General features: G+C 43.8%; 1 protein-coding gene across 2 annotated transcripts in view; it reads left to right on the top strand.

Moving 5' to 3' along the window:
• The first annotated feature begins 8,022 nt into the window (after window positions 1-8,022).
• Window positions 8,023-21,891, top strand: part of SLC7A14 (solute carrier family 7 member 14) — a 97,136-nt gene continuing 83,267 nt past the window's right edge. The window contains exon 1 of one of the 2 annotated variants that reach the window (XM_053308444.1): window positions 8,023-8,641. The gene's annotated coding sequence lies outside the window, so the exon portion shown is untranslated. The remainder of the gene's footprint in view (window positions 8,642-21,891) is intronic. The other variant, XM_053308443.1, reaches the window with a different exon arrangement.

The following is a 21,891-nucleotide window of genomic DNA, read 5'->3' as shown; positions in this document are numbered from 1 at the left end:
CAGATAAATACGATTTTGTTCCTTCACAAGACAGACTGGGGTGAATAGTCTCTGCAAGTTGCATAGCACTCATGTAAAGTTTGTGCTGAGCTCACAACAGTCAATATGGAGTGTTCTATTTTCAAATGCTACCTCTTACACCACCATGGGCCAAACAGTGAGTTGATGGGAGACTGATCCATAGTATCAGCAGCCTGGAGGGGACTGGCCTTCAGTGTGAAACATCCAGCAGCAGAAGGCAGTAGTGGGTACAGATTCTGGTTAGCTAAGGCACATTTAAGCCACCTAGTGGCTCGGCGGGGAAATGACTTGCCTACTGAGCAAGAGGTTGTTGGTTGGAATCCCCGCTGGTATGTTTCCCAGACTATGGGAAACACCTATATCGGGCAGCAGCAATATAGGAAGGTGCTGAAAGGCATCGTCTCGTACTGTGTGGGAGGAGGCAATGGTATACCCCTCCTGTATGCTACCAATATCATGCCCTCAATCTCAGATAGTGAGGAGGAAGGGGAAGCTGACAGCCTTTCAGCCGACGCAGGGGTGCCTGAGGGGCAGAGCCCCGCTGTCAGTTCCCAAGAGACAGCTGAGGAAGGTCCGGCTGATGTTCCAGAGCAGGCACAGCAGTCAGAGCAGGCACAGCAGTCTGAGGCAGCAGAGACAGCAACGGACAGACTAGAAGATGAACTGTGCAGGCAACCCCCACTGACTCCGCAGCAACGGCGTGTCACAAGGCGGAGAGCACAGCTGGAAATTATCAGGAGGAGTAAATGCCTCTTGCAGAGGGCTGATAAGCCTTGAATCCCTGCCAGCTGAGAGTTATCAGCTTGGACTATAAAGCACATCAGCAGCTTTCTGTTAGCTGTTGGAAGACAACATTTGTCAACCCTCATGTCGACAGCTTTCAGCCCGAGCCTGATATAAAGAACTATTCCGAGCCATGTTTCATTTCTGCAGCCCAGTTTGTACTGTGGACTAGCTTCCTGGACTTCCCTTCTGGGTGGCCAGATTACTGACAACCAAAGACAACCACTTGGCTCTGTGGTCTCCAGGAGTCAACACCAACTCGAGGGCACAACTTTACCTTTAAGGCACATTTGGATTCTAACGTACCTAGGACAGCTCTGAGGGGAAATAGACTTTGTTCCAACAGTGGTCTGAGGTCAACTAATTATCTAAAGCAATTCAGCTGAGTTCCTAAGCTCAGTATTTAATAAGCGGAATAACAACATATAATAAGGGAACACATATTTAATAAGGGAATACACTTCCTGGAAAATCTTTTCTGTTGTCTTAGCAGGCTCATGGGGTGGGGGTGGGCTCACTCAAGTGCACTTGATATACATTTTACTCACACTTGCAAAGAATGCAAGTAAAACACTAGAACATCTGTGTCAAGCGTCAATGTGTTGGGCTTCAACTTAGGTGACTTGGCTTCAGATCCTAGTGCAACTGCATAGGGAGTGGCGTTTGGCAAATTACTATCTCTCAGACTTTGTTCTCCATTTGTAAAACAGGAATATAGAGGCAGGCAGAGACACTTTGTTCATTGCAAAATGGCTATAGCAACTTACGATTCATCATTTGTTTCACTTTTTTTCCCTACAAAATACTTTCTGATATTTTGCAATATGTCTTACTTCATTTGCATATATGCAAAGTAGCTATATATAAGCAAAAAAAGTTGTTCCTATTGTTACTGCATCATCAATATGCATGGGTCTTTACAAAGTACAAGAGAACAGGTCTCTGCCACAAAGAGCATTTACAGAGGGGAGACAACAGCAGAAGGGGAAGCAAATGGAAGTGAAGATAGATGAGGGAGATACACATCTGTTCCTAGCCCTATTCACACATTATGTTCAACATTTGTATAATCTGCATTGAAATAAAATTATTATTATTATTATTATTATTATTATTATTAATAATAATAGGCACTACTGTCCAATAATGGGGACAGTGAAGAAGATGCACTTAAAATGGTCAATAACGAGAAACTATTGAACACCAATGAAAGAAAGCAGGCCTACAAGAAAGAACAAGTCAAGAACCGAGAAGAAAAATGGAGAAATAAGCCCCTGCATGGTCAATATTTGCACAATATAAGTGGAAAATCAGACATCACCAAGACCTGGCAATGGCTTAAGAATGGCAGCTTGAAGAAAGAAACAGAGGGTTTAATACTGGCTGAACAAGAACAGGCACTAAGAACAAATGCAATAAGAGCAAAAGTCAAAAAATCAACAACAAACAGTGAGTGCCACCTTTGTAAAGAAGCAGATGAAACAGTGGACCACCTAATCAGCTGCTGTAAAATGATCGCATGGACTGACTACAAAGAAACTACATCTGCAAAAAATACAAGCTACCTGTAGCCAAAAATTGGTGGGACCATAAAATTGAAAAAGTTGAAGAAAATGAAGATGGGACTTCCGACTACAAACAGACAAACATCTGCCACACAATACACCAGATATACACCAGTTGCTGTTGTTATAGATATCGTCGCAGAATATAGGCTGTTCCCAGTAAAGCTGCTTTTTGTAATTGGCTGATGGTGATTTCTGTGGCCCTTATGGTGTTGAGGTGCTCTTCAAGTTGTTTTTGGGATTGCACCTAGGGCGCCAGTTACCACTTGGATTATTTTGGTCTTCTTCTGCCACAGCTTTCCAATTTCAATTTGTAGATCTTTGTATTTGGTGATTTTTTTCTATTTCTTTTTCTTCTATTCTGCTATCCCCTGGTATTGCTATGTTGATTATTTTAACTTGTTAGGTTAATAGGTCCATTGATGTGTTGTTATTGTTGCTGCACTGTACATTAGTTGGTTTGTTTCTTACAAATTATTGGTTGTTATTTCTGCAAGTGCAGCATTGACATCTTTTAATGCCTGAGCAAGTTGTTTTTTGGCAACTGTTTTTAGAGCTGGAAGTTGAAGCCTGGTGGTTGTTTGGTTCATGTGCTCAGTTATTTTTTGCTTTAGTTCTTGTTGCTTTTCTGTTAAACGGCATTCGGGTTTTTGAGATGAAGGCAAAGGGGAGGTTGCCTGGTTTTGATTTTGAAACAGTTCAGCAACAGTGGCATCGTCGATTTCCAACACCTCCTCCACCTGCGCCTGAGCAACTTCTTCAATTGGTGGTAATTCTTCTTCCATATCTTGAGCCTGTGTTGCTCTTTGCAGTTCTTCCAGATCAACTCCTGTGAATACTTTATTTCTTATTATGAATCTTCTCTGGTCTGCTAGCCTTTGTTCTGTTATTTCTGTATCTGGATGCTTCTCTTTCCAAATTTGGTACATTCTTTTTAAATAACCTCTTCTAGTTGGACTAGACTTATAATAGCAGATCATTATTTCCTTGTTGGCATTTTTCGTATATTTTTTCCGGTTAAGCGACATTTCTTCCAGTAACCTTGCAGTCTCCAGCCCTGGTTGCTCAACTGAAGATCCTGAGGCCTGTAGCCCACTTGCCACCAGCTATCCAGGGACTCCAGCACCTGGTGCGGTCCTTGTTGACCCGGGCGACGACCGATCCGGTATAGATTTATGAAAGTTACATCTCACCATATTGTTGATGGGAGAGGCACTCTTTGTCTGGCTCCTCTGGTGAGACCTGTCCAGTATGGTTGGACCTCTGGCATAGCTCTCACCTTCCTCAGAGCACACAAGCCCCACAACCATGCCAAGGTAGTGCCTTATTGGAGGATTATTATTATTATTATTATCTAAAAAACCTTAACTGCTCCGGGGGACTTCTCTGAGGTGACAGAGAGGTCCATGAACGTTCCCCTTCCCCCCACTGGCCTTCCTTTATGCAAAAAATAGCCCCACAGACGCTGCCACACCTGTGCAATGGGCCTCTGCTTGGCCTGGGTCATGACCCGGCCTCGCAGGGCCCAATTTTTTAGTAATAGGTCTGTGAAACACCCCTCCAGACCAGACTGAGTCCAGGGGTTCGAGGGGGTGCTGGACTGAACTGACCTGGTCTGGTTCAGACTTGAACCGAACTGGGCCAGCCACTTCTTTGCATACCCCTACATCCTGATAATGTATCGGGGCACTCTCATGGGACATCAGTGTGAGCAGACTCTCGCCACACCCCTGACTTCATTGCATGTGCTTGGTGGGGCTCTTCCAAATGGGCCCAATGTCTTAATAGGACTTGTTACAATTTATTGGGCTTACTTACAATGGGATAATGAGGCTAAAGACTTATGTCAAAGGCATTACACAAGTGTTCTGGAGGCATTCATCCCAAGACGTGTATTCTAAGGGGAAATCTACATGTTACAGTTTTCCTGCATGCAGCATACGTTCCAGCAAGTTTCAGGTTCATTTTTTTAGCATGACGGGAGGTTGTGAAAAGGGGTACAAATGCGAAAACAAATTAAAGTCAAATGTTGAACCAAGGGAAGGAAATGCAGAAGATGCTCCATGCCTGAGGCACAATTTGGTCTAATGTGGTCTTTGGCTTTAGGACTGTCATGCAGTTCAGTCCTCTTTGGCACTAGACCAAATGGTGCCCCAGGTGAGTGAGGAGTGTCTTCAGCACACCCTACTCTGTTTCACTTTAGAATGTCTTGTTTTGCATTTTATGATTTTGATGCATATTCTGCATGTATTATTTATCCCTGTCACCTGAAAAGATGAGTTTGGACACATGGATCTGTAAATATAAGCACTTAAAAGTTAACTTGTTTACTCTAAAATGAATTTTAAAGATTTTTGTTTTTTAAAAGTTTTTAAAATGCATTGTATTATATTTTCTATTATTTGTTTTGTGTTGTGATCTGTTTGTCGTGTTTTATGTGTTTTTACTGGATGTTTTTTAAGGTTGTTGTGAGGGGCCAGAGAACAGTTTGTTATGTGGCAGCTAACAAAGTTATTTTTATTTATTATTATTATTACTATTACTACTACTGCTACTAATAATAATAATAATAATTAATAATAATAATAAATCTTTTCAATCTTCAAAAATAATTGAAATGCCAACACCCCTCAACTAGGCAGTCACCTGCCCCTCTGCTGTTTAACATCTACATGAAACTGCTGGGAGAAGTCATCAGAAGATTTGGCTTGAGGTGTCATCAATATTTTATGACACTCAGTTGTATTTCTCTTTTTCATCAGATGCAGGTGAAGTGGTGACTGTCCTGAATCACTGCTTGGATGCAGTAATGAACTGGATGAGGGTGAATAAGCTGAGACCCAATCCAGGCAAGACATAAGTACTGTTGGTGGTTCCTCTGCCTGGGTGAATGATGTTCAGCCTGTTCTAGATGGGGTTTCACTCCCATGAAGGACCAGGCTTGAAGCTTAGGGGTGCTCACTGATCAGGCACTGTCACTAGAGGCTCGTGGCCTCTGTGGCTTGGAGCACGTTTTCTCTGCTTCGACTGATATGCCAACTGGTCATATCAGTTGAGAGAGGAGAGCTGGTCTTGTGGTAGCAAGTACGAATTGTCCTTTTAGCTAATCAGGGTCCACCCTGCTTACATATGAATTGGAGACTTGATGTGTGAGCACTGTAAGATATTCCCCTCAGGGGATGGAGCCACTCTGGGAAGAGCAGAAGGTTACAGGTTCCCTCCCTGGCATCTCCAAGATAGGGCTGAGAAAGACTCCTGCCTGCAGTCTTGGAGAAGCCGCTGCCAGTCTGTGTAAACAATACCGAGCAAGAGGGACCTATGGTCTGACTCAGTATATGGCAGCTTCCTATGTTCCTAACTGCGACCTTACCTGGACAGGGATAGCTTGGCCACAGTTACGAATGCGCTGGTAACCTCTCACTTAGAAGGGCTGTCTTTGAAAATGGTCCAAACTGCAGCTGGTACAAGATAGGACTGCAAGATTATTAACTGGGACTGGACATTTTGATCATATCACGCCAGTGCTTCGTCAGCTGTACAGGCTCCCAGTCCATTTAAAGGCCCAATTTAAAGTGCTGGTTTTAACCTTTAAAGCCCTAAATGGCTTGGGACCAGGTTAACTGAGAGAGTGCCTTGCCCTATATGTCCCTGATTGATTAATTGATTAAGCGCCGTCAAGTTGGTGTTGACTCCTAACGACCACATAGATAGATTTTCTCCAGGATGATCTGTCTTCAACTTGGCCTTTAAGGTCTCTCAGTGGTGCCTTCATGTCATAATCGAGTCCATCTACCTTGCTGTTGGTCATCCTCTTCTTCTCTTTCTTTCAACTTTCCCCAGCATTATGGATTTCTAAAGGGAGTTGGGTCTTCGCATAAAGTGTCTGAAGTATGATAGTTTGAGCCTGGTCATTTGTGCCCCCAGTGAAAATTCTGGATTGATTTGTTCTATGATCCATTTGTTTGTTTTCCTGGTTGTCCATGGTATCCTCAAAAGTCTTCTCCAGCACCAAAGTTCAAAAGCATCTATACTTTTTCTGTCTTGCTTCTTCAAAGTCCAGCTTTTGCATCCATAGAGTGTCAGGGGGAAAACACTGTCTGAATGATTCTAATCTTTGTAGGTATAGACACATCACAGCATCTAAATATCCTTTCCAAGGCTTTCATTGCAACCCTACCAAGTGCTAGTCTGCGGCATATTTCTTGACTGCTGGATGTCCCTACCCAACCTTAAGATCTTATTCAGAGGCCCTCCTCTGGTTGCCCCTGCCAATGAAGTGAGGCAGGTGAAAAGGAAGTGAACCTTTTCAGTGGCTGCACCCCATTTATGGAATAGCCTCCCCAATGAGGTTCACCTGGCTTCATCACTTTGTTCTTTTAGACAACAGGTAAAGACCTTTTTGTTCACCAAGGCCTTTTAAATTTTGGTTTTCAGATTTGTTCTGATTTTTAACTAATTTTTAAAAGAGTTTCTAAGCTGTTTTGTATTGTATTTTCTTTTCTTCTTCTTCTGTTTGTTATGATTTAATGTGTTATGTGTTATTTAATGTGTTATGTTAATGTGTTATTTATTGTATGTTTTAGTCATCTGTTGTGAGCTGCCCAGAGAACAATTTGTTGTGGGGTGATTAACAAATAAAGTTATTTTATTTTACTACTACTACATCCAGCTCTGCCTCAAACTAACATGAGGACCCCAATGGTTTCTCATCTCAATGGTTTCTCATCCAAAATCCACATTGCCCCCCTTGAACTTCTGGCCCTCAGGAAAGCAGGGAGCACCTAACATTATGTATCAATTCCTCCCAACTTTGAGGGAAAAAAATACCAGACAGGAAGCTGGCTTATACCAATACCATCTTCTTTATTTAAAAAAATGTAAACCACTTTGAGAACTTTGGTTGAAGAGCAGTATATAAATATTCGTAGTAGTAGCAGAAGACCATTGGTCAGTCTAACTCAGTATTGTCTATACTGGAATGGCAGTGTCAGTCAGGTGTGGAGGGAGACCAGCGGCAGCCTGGGTTCTGCCGCTGCCACAGCCCCCTAGCCATGCCCCCCACATCTGACATCAGACATGGGGGCAGGCTGGCCGATTTAGCTCAAAAATGGGGCTGTGTGGTGCTGCTTGTGATCTAAATCATGCCCCCCTCGCCTGACGTCAGATGTGGGTCACACGTCTGGGGTGTGAGGTGCACTGCAGCCCCTGATGGGCAGCAGCTGGGGTTCTTTGGTGGCTCTGCCCCTGGGCAGCATTTCAGGCAGGTGTCTCTCCTGCACCTGGAGAGGCCAGGGACTGAATCTCTGAGTTTCTGCATGCAAAGTAGATACTCTTGAGCTCAGGCCCATTCCCTTCTCTATGCGTTTGCCAAGAAGATGCATTTGTGGGTGGAGGGGGGAAGACTTTTTTGTTTTCTTGTCTTTTCCTTTTTATAAATGCAACCTTGTCAGTAACGTGTGTCGCCTACTTTGGGCTGGCTCTATCTATCTGCCCATCCTCAGAGAAATACATCCACCCGTGGATTTGGAGACGATTTTAAAAAGGACAAGACAAGAAAAAGTCCCTCCCCCCCACAAATGCAGTATCTTCTGGGCAAAAACTCACGCTATCCTGCCCGGCTTCCTTTTTTGCCCTGCCGTTATGCAAGAAGAAGACACAAGCCAGCAGGGAGGGGCTGCTGCTGCAGCGGGCAGTGGGAGATGGCCGGCGGCGCGCCGGGGATCTCGGGGGGCCACCTTCACGCCGCCGCTGCTGCTGCTGCCCGGATAACTCGCGCGGTTGACGGTCGCCGCCGCTGGCTGTGCCGAGCGGGTCACGTGGCGGCGGGAGGGGACGGGAAGAGACGCGCTGAATAATTGAGGCGCTGCAGCGCGCTCTCCTTCCCTCCCGCTCGGCCGCAGATGCAGGCGGGAGCTGAAAGCAGCTCTCGGAGCGCGCTCCTGCCAACGCCCCTCCCCAGCCACCAGCAGTCCTGGGCCGGCCGGGAGCTGCTGGCCGAAGAAGGAAGGCTGCTTCCTCTCCTCCATCCACCGGCTGGCTCCTCCCACCCTGAGCTTGAGTGGCAGGCGGCGGAGGGGGCGATCTTGTGGACTGGAGCGACCGCCGGCCTCTCCTCCCCCCTCCCCGCACTGACTCCAGGGAGGGAAGCTGCTGAGCTCCTGGAGCTCCAGGTGCGGGCAGCCTCCTCCCTTCGCACCAGCGGACCCGCTGGCCGCGCCATCGCCTCTCCTCCCAGCCTCTCCAGCCCCGAGCGGCTGAGCTGCTTCCACCGGGTAAGTGATGCGCTCCGGTCCAGTTTCCCCCCGCGCCTCCCTTGCCAGCTCTCCTCTCCCGCTGTCAGCGTGTCCAGAAAATGATTGGCGGCGTCGGGGAGCGGGCTGGAGAGAGGAGAGGAGCGATGCTTCAACCTTTGGGTGGCCCTTCTGTGTGGGAGGTTCAGGAGGGGCTCGCGCGCCTAGAAGGGGCAAGTCGCCCCCTATGGGAGAGGGTCACTGTCGGAGAGTTTAATAGTTGCCTCTGCTGCTTTGGAACTACAGGGCTAGGCTAAATCCCAGTTCCTGGTTCATGAAACAAGGAGCCAGCCAGGACATGTGATTAAGGAACAGGGCAGGAACCTTGCACTCTGCTTTTCAGATGCCTGGAATCTGTGGTGTCTGCTCCAGGAAAGGTCTTTTAGAAGTAGTTACTTTGTGTTTGGGGAATGGGTGGAGTTTTGCTTGGGCAAAATCTGAGATCTCCCACACAGCATAACAAATGAGGGCCAGCGTGGTGTGGTGGTTAGAGTGCTGGACTAGGACCAGGGAGACCTGAGTTCAAATCCCCCTTCAGCCATGAGACTTGCTGGGTGACTCTGGGCCAGTCACTTCTCCCTCAGCCTAACCTACTTCACAGGGTTGTTGTGAAAGAGAAACTCAAGTATGTAGTACACCGCTCTGGGCTCCTTGGAGGAAGAGCGGAATATAAAATGTAGATAATAATAATCATAAAATACCCAACTCATGCATGAAAAGAGGGCTAGTCCTTCCTCATTTGCAATGTGCTGCCCAAATTCTTCTTCCTGGCCCCACAATTTAAATGTCAAACTCCACCCATGAGCCTCTGTTTCTCTGCACCATGTATCTAAGCCTCGTTAATAAGAATATATTATATGTACATACATTATACTTAATTATCCCTGTAAGGTAGACAGGTTTTATTATCCCCATGCTACAGATGGAGGAGATGAGGTTTGCTTGCTCAAGACAATCTGATATATTTCTAGTAGAGGAGAGATTTTTATTTAAAACCAGAAGCTTGATGGTTCACAGCTCAGTCCTACTAGATTTGTTTAAGCTGATTCTTTGAAGGGAGGAAGATATAGCCATTTATATATTCACAAAAACTATCTTGGGTGTTTGTGACAGTAGCCCATATAACCATGGGATGGATGGTGAGGAGTGAGGTTGCAATGGTGTTTGGTACCTCTGGGAAATAGGAATCCAGTAGCATATGGAGAGGAATTCACTTGGGAGATTTGCCTCATTTCTTTTCCATATTGGTTTATGGGCTGTTTTTCCCAAACTCATGCATAGCCTGCTAGGATAAAATAAATGCTCCGTTGATTTTCACTTCTTAACCCACTTTCATACACAACCAAAAAGAGGAACATAATTTCAAGTGGTACCCTAACATCACAGACTGGTCATTCTCTGAGGAGCCATGGGTATATTGGGTGGGTTTTTTTTAATGTGTTAGTTGCCTGCAAAGTAAAGAGAAACAGAGGGCACGAGGGATTTAAGACTGATGAGCTAAGGATTAATAGCAACTGAGAATGAAAGACAGTGGAGTGAGTGGATAAACCACAGACGGATCTCACAGAAATAATGTCCCTTTGCTTGGCTGAACCCCACCCCCACCCCTATTCCTTAAAAAGATTCCCCCCCCCTCCGTATCAGGTTATGAAACAAAATGAGAAAGTGCAATGCTACTGGAGTAGAGGAAAGCAGAGGCTGCAAATGTTGCAGTAGTAGTCACGGTTTATAGTCTGTCTGTGAGGAGAAGAGAAAAAGAAAGCAAGGGACAGAAGGTTGCAGATATCTGGCACAATCCGTTGGATTTATCCTCTTGATGATCAGGGATATTTGATGCTGAAAAAGACTGGCTCTGCTATTAGCAGTAGGTGTTATAAAGGGAGTATAGGATCTTTTTGCCAAAGTGCATTACTGACTCTTGATGCACACACAAAATAGTCATTCTTAACAGAGAAAGCTTTTTCAGTGATGCTGATAGACTTGGAAAGTTCAGGTAGCTTACTGAACAATAGCCCTGTGAATGTGAGTCCAGACTATGTTGGGTTTTTTTAGGCTTGCTGCTTTATGGTGTGTTCCCACTGGGTTCTCAGTCTAGGTCCCCAGATGTCACTGGGCGACAGTGGTAAGATGGCTGTACTGTTGTGGCTAGGGATGATGGGAGTTGTAGTCCAACAACATCTGGAGACTCAAGGTTGGAAACTCTGATGTAGAGTACTGTATGGTCTGTGGATTGAGTCCACTCTTATGTTCCGCTTGGCTATTCCACTAGAGCTGCCTTGCAGCTCCTAACCCAAATTGGTCTGTGTACCTGTCCATGCCATCCTGTAGCTATGTGGCATGGATAGGCTGAACAAGTATAGCAACTCTCTTGAACGGACTGCAGTGAATGGAGAATATACACTTGCTGAACTCCTTTCCAATAGGTAGCTAGTGACAATATAGGAGTCTCTCTCAAGATCAGATATTGATTGGCAACATCATGGCCATTTCACACATTACATGTTGAAGGTGGGTCTATAAAAACTTGTACCTTTAAAAATGTAACGTAGTAATGTGATAAACCTGTTTGCTTATCTGTGCATTATAACTGGGACTGGCCAGTTATGGAATGAATGCATCATCCGGAACGAACGCATCATTAGTAGTGTGCCCAGCTTTCTACAAAGTTATGTGTGAAGTGACCTTTACTTATGGTCTCACTGGCACTTAAAATGGTACAGACTATGAGGTCATTCACATAAGCAAAAACTGTAACCTACCCAGGTTTGGGAGCTGTGTGTGCTCCCAGTTTTTGGTTGTATGAATGCAAGGTAGGGGGAAAACCTGGGTAGAAGTGATTGTGTGGAAGCAAGGTCGGAAGAAAACCTGGGTGGCTTTTCCTCCTACCTTGCTTCCACACAATCACTTCTACCTAGGTTTTCCTCCTACCGTGCTTCCACTTCACACAACCAAAAATTGGGAGCACACACAGCTCCCAAACCCTGGTAGAACACAGTTTTTGATTGTGTGAATGACCTCTACATGTTCATGGCTACTAAGCAAATGTGTTCATACTTGCTTCACTTAAAGGCAAGGTCCAGGTGTATTGTTTGAAAGTAAACTAAAAGCAGTAAAGATGACCATTCTAGATAACAAAGTTTCCATACATAATTCATATGTGTTTTCACTCAACATTAAGCGAAATGATTTTTCAGTTAACTTATGGAATTTACTACCACAAGATCTGGTGATAACTTAGACTGAGGTTTTTAAAAATAGATAAAAGCATAGAGGACAGGTATATAAGTGACTAATAGGAATGATAATTAAACGAAACCTCCATATTTAGAGGGAGTATAACTCTGTTTTCTTCCTCGTGTCCCAGTGAACATGAACACACATATATGCACAGTCTGGAAGCAGAAGCATATCCCTCCTAACAACTGCTCATCCCTCTCAGCCTGTATAACAAGACCCTCCATCTTCTCTTGAAATTTTGATTTATATTGGTGAGACCCAGTGGGAAGCACCTTCCTATTTTTTTATATGTTCTAGGGATCCTCAAGGCACTTCCAGGACCAACCTTGCCTTACTCATCTCTTTTGGTCCACCTACCAGTGGCTCATAACCTCACATACAGCACAGCATACTGCAGGTGTTTGGCACACCTCAGGAACTGCTGTGTGCTCCTAACAAGGAGTACGGAGTTACAAAAGAGAGCTCTTAAGCAAATATAGAAAATTGCACTAACACAATTGTGCAAGGGTGAAATCATTGCAAATAATGCACTTACGCAGTTTCCTATTTTTGCGTAACAGCACCCTTGAGCAAATATAAGAAATTGTGTTGTGTGATGGTACAACCATTGGAAATAATGCATTCATGCCATTTCCATTTGTGCAAGAGCACTCTTGCACAACTGCATGCACACAGTGACAAGAGCATGTAGCCATTCCCACAGTGTCCAAAATGCCAGTGCAATAATGCACAGTATAGGAGTCACTGTGTCCTGGACAATGAGTACTATCTTCTTTGAGATCCCCCCATAAATATTGTTATTACCACTTCAATTTATAGCTGCTTCCCACATCACTTCCCCCTAATCATGTTAATCAGAAGTGAAGAGTATATGTCCATAAAGTTGTAATCTTCTTGGCGTGCAGACCTGTGATTTTTGCTTATATTAAATGAAAGTTACAGACTCTGATTAAAAATTCATCTACACGTGCGAGGGAGTGGGTGATTGGTTCGAACTCCCTAAGAGATCACTGTAGCATATCGAGATGCAAAGGTGCTGTCCACGGTGCTGAAGTTTCCATTCTCACCACTGAACAGCAAAACTGCATATACATCTTGCATGCTTTTTCTAATAATGGATGTTTCAGATGGATGCACAAGGAATAGCATGGTAACTGACTCTACTAATGTTCCTTCCCAGTTTCTGGCAGTCAAGGCTTTAGACTCCTACAAGGGGATGTTCATGCTGAGCTTACTCCTGCTTTTTCAGCTATTCTTATGCCCTGCTTGACTTCTCCACCTAAAACCAGTCAAGGTTTTAGACTCCTACAAGGGGATGTTCATGCTGAGCCTACCCCTGCATTTTCAGCTATTCTTATGCCCTGCTTGACTTCTCCACCTCCTGTGATAAACTGGTGTATACTTGAAGAGTTACAGATTTAAGTGGCTTGGCCAAAGAGTTTGCCACTCAGTCTTAGTTGAAGTGTGAACACACTCAGGGTCAATTGAAGCTCAAGCAGCTTCCCAGTGGAGTCAGCGGATGAGCAAGCACTGCGTACCTTCTACAAGCTACTAGTTCAAGCTCCAGGAGCTCTCCCTTTGCTCTTACAACTCCTGATATGGAATTCACTGCCATATGATGTGGTGAGGACCAGTGTTCCCTGTAACAGGGATTCCCAGATGTTGTTTCCTACAGCTCCCATAATCCCTAGCCAGAGGCCATTGCATGTGGAGATTATGGAAGTTGTAGTCAACAACATCTGGGAATCCCTGTTAGAGGAAACACTGGTGATGAGCACTGGCTTAAATGGCTTGAAAAGAAGATTAAACAAATTCATAGAAGTTAGCTCTTTTAATTGCTACTAGGCATGATTGCTAAATAGAACCTGCATGCTCAGGAGCTGTCACTAAATGCCAGTTGCTGAGGGACAACAGCATGGGGGGATTATTGCCTTTATGTCTTGCTTGTGAACTTCCCAGAAGTTTGAGTTGTCCATTCTCTAGCAACTTTGTATTTTTTTAATTAATTAATTCATTCATTCTTTCATTTCATTTTATTTTTACATTTATATCCTGCTCTTTCTCCAAGGAACCAACCCATAGTGGTGTACATGGTTATATTTCTCCTCACAACAACCCTGTGAGGTGGGTTAGGCTGAGAGATACATGACTGGCCCAGAGTCACCCAGTGAGTTTCATGGCTGAATGGGGATTTGAACCCCGGTCTCCCTGGTTCTAGTCCAACACTCTAACCACTACACCACACTGGTATGCCTTTCTGTTGCTAAGACTGGAATAATAAAGGCCAGTGCCAGCCAGCCCTTACATCCGTGCCATTCCTAGATACAATGGGGTGGGGTTTGGCATTGGCTTGAGCTGTGCTGGTGTTGGGCCAGATCCAGAAAGGCCGCAGCGGCAGCATGGGGGCAGGGTTTTAGATGGATATTCCCCTACCTGTGTTAAAATGGATGGCTCTAAGAGGGGTTTGGATAACTTCATGGAGGAGAGGTCTATCATTGGCTACTAGTTGGAGGGCTATAGGCCACCTCCAGCCTCAAAGGCAGGAAGCCTCTGAGTACCAGTTGCAGGGGAGTCAGCAGGAGAGAGGGCATGCCCTCAACTCCTGCCTGTGGCTTCCAGTGGCATCTAGTGGGCCACTGTGTGAAACAGGATGCTGGACTAGATGGGCCTTGGGCCTGATCCAGCAGGGCTGTTCTTATGTGCTTATGTTCTTAAGATGCCAGAAATCGAATCTAGGACTTTCTACATGAAAAGCAGGTGCTCTTCTGCTGAGCTACAGTCCTTCCCTGAGTTGCTAGCAAGCCACACATATGGTGGTCTGTCAGACGCTGTGTCAGAGTGAAACCCTCTTATGTCATCATACCTAACAGTACTGCTGTGATTTCAGATCCAGTTATTCATAGCTTTTTTGCTTTTTTCTCATTGTCTTCTCTTCCCTGACCCTTGTGTCAGGTTGCTGCATGCAGGGTGGGGAGAGGAAAGAATCCTGCCTGACATGTGGCTTTTGTTGTCTCCTGAAAATATCACTTGCAACTGAAAGCTTAATCAAAGCCTTACGGAAATAAAAGCGTAAGGGCAGTTTGGATTCTGGCTGCTGAGTCATGGGCCCAGTGTCAGCAGCTGCAATGATCAAACACCTGATGGAGCCACAATGCTGGCAAAACCAACTCAGGAGCTCTTATAGAGTCAGGGGCCCAATTCACTTGTACAAAAAGCAGTAGAAACCAGTAGACGTCTCCGATCTTATCTTAAGGACTGCCTTTGACCGTATGAACCTACCAGAGCCCTAAGATTAGCCTCAGAGGCCTCACTCTTTGGCCCACCATTAGCCCAAGTCATTTGACAGCTACCAATGAGAAGGCTCTCTTGGTGTTAGCATCATGTCTGTGGAACTCCTTCCACAAGGATAGTTGCCAAGCGCCCCCCCCCCCCCGACAATTTTAATGTAGTACCTGAAGAGTCCCTCTTCTGTAGGGCTTTGATGGAGCTCCTTGATGTTTGCTGCCTTATGTGTTTTTGATGCTAATGTTGTGCTTTGTTGCTTTTAGTATGATTGTGTTATTGCTGATTTAGTTGAGTTTTTTTAGATTTTGGGAACTGCCTTGAGATGATTTATTTATTTTTATTTAATATTTATTTAATACTTTTATATACCACCCCAAACCAAAATCTCGGTTTATATTTGATTAAAATATGATTATATTTTAAAAGGTTGTATATCCTCCTATAAAATCAAATACAAACAAATAATGTTGTTTAATAAGGTGGTACAATACTGAGGTGGTAGACTGCACTGTACAATTTAAGACTACAGGTGGGGCATGTATTTGAACATTTTTAAAAAACCCTTTCTGCATATAGAATACAACCTGAGCACACACAGAAGACAGCTTGTGGTTCAACCTTTTCAGGGCAAAGCCAGCTTTTGTCATTCAGAGCACTTTTAAAGTGGGTGAACATAAAAAAAAATGTGGCTGACAAACTGCATGACATTCCATTTGCTTTGTAATGGAACATGCACACAGTTGTGCAAAACGCTCCTGCTCAAAACACAATATTTTTGTTTGTTTGTTTATTACGTTTCTAGACCGCCCCATCCAAAGGCTGTGGGTGGTGCACAAGTTTAAAAAACATGAAAACAAACACCATTTAAAACACACTGCTTAAAACAATATAAAAATAATTTAAAAACAATTCAGAACCATTTAAAACCAACTAAAATACTTTAAAACAATTTAAAAATGTTGGAAGGCCAGGCCAAACAAGCAAGTCTTTAGGGCAGTCTTAAAGGCCAACTATGAGCCTAAATTACGGATATCTGCCGGGAGTGCTTTCCGTAGGCCAGGAGCAGTTACAGAGAAGGCCCAGTTCCGAGTTGTCATCAGACGTACCAGTGGTAACTGGATATATTATTTGCATAATAATTGTGCAAATGTAGTTAGGAACATAGGAAGCTTCCTTATACTGAGTCAGACCATTGTTCCATCTAGCTTCTCTACACTGACTGGCAGCGGCTTTCCAAGGTTTCAAGCAGGAGTCTCTTCCAGCCCTGATTGGAGATGCTAGGGATTGAACCTGGGGCCGTCTGCATGCAAAGCAGGTATTCTACCACTGAGCTGCAGCCCCATCACCTAAGGGGAATATCTCACAACAGACGGCAATCACATGTAGTCACCTATCCAAATACAAACCAGGGCCTACCCTGCTTAGCAAAAGTCATGTCAAGACAAGTCATGCTCACGACCACAAGGCCAACTCTCCTCCCTGAGAGCTGGAGTTGTGCAAGGAACTGCCATTATTTCTGTCAAAAGGCAGATGGAACATTTTGCAGTGTGTCAGCTAGTGACTCTCCTAGACACAGTCTGATGTGGTACAGTTTTTTCTACCACCTCAAGACTCTATCACCTAATTCTGCCACATGCATAGGCTAGGCCTCTCTGGCTGCAAGCAGAAATAAGCAATTACTCTTCTCATGGGATGGATCTGTTGCTACTTCACATCAGGGTTTCGCAGAGTATCTTCTGCTTGAAGTAACTGCTTTAGCAGAAGTTGGTAGTAGTAGTAGTAGTTCTTTATTTTGGTCAATGACCAGCAAACTCCATACAAACACCGAATTGATAGACAATAAAACAACCTTTATATACCAATAACCCAATTTAACCCACTCTAAAATTAATAACCTAATATATGGTATACATAGTTAATAACTTAACACTGTGATTTAGTCTGCGATCCTACGAATTTGACAATAAAAACATACAACTTAAAACATGTTACTGCTATTTTACACCACCGTAGCTGAGAAGAAGACGAGAAATATATACTGCTTTACAACAAAAATTCCCAAGTGGTAAAGAAAGAAGGAAAGAAAGAAAGAAAGAAAGAATGGCTCCCTGTCCCCAAAGGGCTCACAATTTAAAAAGAAACATAAGATAGACCCCAGCAACAGCCACTGGAGGGATGCTCTGCTGGGGCTGGATAGGGCCAGTTGCTCTCCCCATGCTAAATAAAGAGAACCATCACTTTTAAAAGGTGCCTCTTTGCTCAGTTAGCAGGGGATAGAAGAAACAAGTCAGTGTTCTAAACACTGCACCTTACTAAACAATTACTAATTCATAAAGACTGAGGTATAACTGAGCTGTGAAATTTAAGTGCTGCTAGTAGACTTGCTGCTACCGCACTGTATTCCACCACAATTTTCTTGCCCGCTTTCGCTTCCTGCCATTTATGGAGGATTATTTTAGCCCATGGGCTGCACAGTTTATTGGTTTAAATCAAAAACCGGGTTGTATGTAGGTTCTTGCTGCTTCGAACCCTCCTCTTCTTTTGTGCTTATAATGCCACTGGGATAGAGTCCTGCCATTCAATATTTTTTCTTTTTCCTCAGGCAATAAAACTGTCGTGCTGAAACCCAGGCATTTATAGAAAATAAAAACAGTGAGTGGGGAATCCTGCCGGAAGGGCTCCAAATAGGCCGCATGACTCCTGTTTTCTACTCCTTTTGTGTTGCTGTATCAATAATTTACTGAGCTCCATAATACTATAAATTAAGTCGACAGAGCAGGCTGTCAAAAGAAACAGGATTTACTGCACCATGACTCACAAGGTTGTTGGTTTAAAAAAAATTTAAATTCATTTGCATCTATCATGTTACAGAACCAGGCAGAGTTTTTCCAGTCCTAGCAGGAAGTGGATGATTGCTAAATAAAAAGGATCATGGTATTAATATGTCAGTGTGGGGCGGGGGTGTGGAGGGACAGTTCAGTGGGATGAACATCTTTACAGAAGTGTATCAAACTGGGAAAACAGGCCTGCCGATAATGTTGAGGAGGGCTAAGTACTAGAATTCAACTAAAAATTCAAAGTGCAGTCAGTATAACTGCAGAAGTTAGTCTCTCTAGTGTTTAACTGGCATAGTCTATTCTTCATACAAATACAGAGCTAGAATATTGCAGTGGCTCAGACTGTGGCATAGGAGCTGCTCAGGCCAGGAACCCGTGCATATCTGTGTGCTGTTGTCATGTGTGATGAGCTACTGGGGTTGCAAGTTAGCATTCTGGTGTGCACAGCAAAGGGGTTCCTAGTCTGGAGTGGTTCTGTGAACCCAGGATGGTAAAGGGGTTCCTGGTCTTTGGAGTGTCTATACCCACCCAGGATGGTCATTGGCACCCCTTGACCAGGAAGGACTGTAATGGCCCGGGTGGAACTTTGTCTCGATGACAGCAGTATTCACTGGTTTTGATTCCTGATCCCTGGCTTTTGATCCCTGGTTCTTGATTTCTGGTTCTTGATTTCTGACTCCTGGTTCTCAGCTCTCACTTGACAGTTGCCTATGGCTCACTTCCGACAGTGTGCATTTGACTAGAAGCCCATCACAATTCAAGTTTTACATCAGCCACAAACTTGTGGTTAACTAATTACCCACCCTTACCACAGTAGTCATTCTACTATGGCTCTATATAGTGTTGTGGGGAACAAGTCTCCACACACCTCCGTTTCTGCATGCATGGGGCTCCCTATGACATTCAAGTGAATGGGGGTCATTAGAATTGGGCCAGATTTTTCGTGTGATCTCAGCCCAATTCAGAGCATGCCAAGTTAACCTGCTTCATCTTATGAAACTTAAAAAAAAAGAGAGAGAGAGAGGCTGGAGATACATCCCCTCACAAGTCTTGTATTTTTCACAGGATCTTCCTGAATGTACAATCACAGCAAGATGTACATCATACTAGTTCTCAGGGCTGACAGCTTCCCCATCATGCACAGAATAGCTAAGGGTACTCTGTACTGACTGTGTTAATGAAGAAAATGACCCTATGAAATAGAAAGGCTGGAAATATATGAGGTTGTCTAGTCTCTGATGAAAAAGTAGGACTCTGTTGCAGACTAATACAATCCTTCCCTTCAATAGCCACTCTGCTATAGCACTGTATATATGACATTGTTCCCTTTTGGTTCCTTATTTTATGTAGTTATTTATATAGGGATATTTATTCTGCCTTTCAGGCCCCCAAAGGACCCCCTTGATTGCCCTGTGGATTATACCAATAGTTACCTTACAGAGATTCATGCTGTGGGAGGCCGGGGGGGGGGGCGGGGGAGCGGGGGCTGAGATTGCAAACCAACACTATGTTTGAACATATAAAGCTGCCTATCCTGAATCAACCCATTGATCTATTTATTTCAGTACTGTCCACAGTGATGATAACGAATATTTATATACCACTTTTCAACAAAAGGTCCCAAAGCAGTTTACACAGATATGAATAAATAAATAAATAAAATGTCTCCCTGTCCCCAAAGGGCTCACAATCATAAGACAGCCACCAGCAAAAGCCACTAGAAGGATGCTGTACTGGGGGTGGATAGGGCCAGTTGCTCTCCCCCTGCTCAATAAAGAGAATTGCCACTTTAAAGAGTGTCTGTTTGCTCAGTTAGCAGTCTGCTACACAGACTGTCAGCAGCTCTCCAGGGTTTCAGACAGGGGTCTTTCCCAGCCCAGCCTGGAGATATCAAGGATTTAACTTGGAACCTTCAGCATGCAAAGCAGATAAGGTAATAGGTAATAGTCCCATCCCTGATTGAGATGCTGCAGATCAGCAGATAAGGTAATTGGTAATAGTCCTGTCCCTGATTGAGATTTAGCCATACATGCTGCTTGTTTTGTGTGTGTATGCACAAATGCACAGTATATATCAACAGGAGAAATAAAAGCAAATAAAAATTCTGCAGCAAGGCAGCACATGAATTCTGTATAAAGAGAAGCTGAATTCTGTGACTTGTATAAATTATGCAAATTACACACATTTTCATTTTAGGCTTTGTTTTCAATAATTTATTTTGCTTCCCCAAGGTGAGGGGAAAGGCGAGAAAGTGTATGGGGTACTAATGCATTCCCTAAATTACTGAAAATCTTGTTCTGTCACATCTCTGGTTCAAAGATTCCACAAGGCATTTGCTGACACATTTTCAAACCTGTTTGGAGCCAGAAAGCCTTGAAGCTTGCTCCCCCCACCCTGCCCATTAAAAAATAAAAGAAAGATTAATGGAAGCTGAGATTCTCAAGAAGCTCAATTCAGTACCCATTCCATATGTTGTGCTTTTTCTATGCTTGCACAGAATCATGGAATATTCATTGTCCTCCTAATTCTGGGGGGGCGGAGAAGGGGGTCCTAACACTGAGTAGGGTGATATATTTATTAGGATCAACTAAAAGATCAGAAAGTGGTGAGCAAGATTTTGACTTCTCAAGGACTCTTCATCAGACCGAATGCTCAGCAAAACAACAAGGAGAGCGGAGACAAATTTGAGCAAGATGCCCCAGTGTCTGCATGTTGTAACAGTCTTAAGATGGAGTGCTACAGATTTTGTGCAGACTTAATTAGACTAGCCTCTGCCAGGCATGAGACAGATTTCAGATTGCACTGAGAGCTACTGAGACAAAGTAATGAAAATGGCTATTCCTCCCTTTAAAAAACCCAGAAAATATAAAATCTAGCAGTTGCTCAGATCTGTCACCTGCATTAACCAGAACGCATGGGTCCCTTGCAAGGCAGACAGCAGAAGTAAACAAGTTGTTCTAGTAAGAACTAATCTGCCTATTTCCCTCTCACTATCCCTACCACTAGATTAAATTTGGTTCAAATCGGTTAGGTTGTCCACAAGTTAGAGCTCTTGCACCTCAAACATTCATGCATCCACCATCTTGGATCAGGGTAGATGATATCATCACAGACTATGCCACTGAGGTATCCCTATATGTCACCACAGCTGTAGCAAATTTGGTTCAAATTGGTTAGGCGGTTCACAAGTTAGTCCACTTGCACCTCAAACGTTCACACATTCACCACATTGAATTGGGTTTTATGATATCATCACAAACAACATCATTGAAGTGTCCCTAGGTTGATGTTGATAGAGGGGGACACACACATGGATGGACACACGGACACACATGCACAGAATGCCGGGTGATCTCATACTACTAGAAATATAAGCTAAATATTGGAAAGGAGACTAAAAAGAAACATAGTAGTCTTTATATCAGCAAAGCTAGAGATTGATTTCAGGTGCCTCACTAGGTAAAGAGTCAATGGAAGCCAACTTGGGTAGTATTACCTAGTAGTTGGAGGGCATATAACTCTCAAAAATTAAGTTTCATCTCCAGGTAAGAGAAAATAATCTTCCTCCAGTTTTAATTTCCCTGCCCTGGATGGTTAAATTTAATGGCTGACACCCTGTTTAAATTGATGGAAGTCCTATTGAAATTAAGTAGTCGTTTAGAGTAACCCCTGAGTAGTACTGTTGAGTAACTTAGAGTGGATGTTAGCCAGTATTCTCCAAAAAACAAAAATGTTGATGATACCTTGGAGGTACCCTGCTGAAATAGTTGCCATTGCTAAGTTCATATCCCCTCCAAGTATCAGGTCTCCGTCCATGTATACTTCTAATACTACCTCTAAATTCTCAAGAAAAAAAGGTCATCTTTTTCTTTT

This window comes from Hemicordylus capensis, chromosome 3, assembly GCF_027244095.1.
Source record: "Hemicordylus capensis ecotype Gifberg chromosome 3, rHemCap1.1.pri, whole genome shotgun sequence".
Taxonomy (NCBI): Eukaryota; Metazoa; Chordata; class Lepidosauria; order Squamata; family Cordylidae; genus Hemicordylus; species Hemicordylus capensis.
Note: the sequence above shows the minus strand (reverse complement) of the source record. Positions and strands in the feature narration are given on the sequence as shown.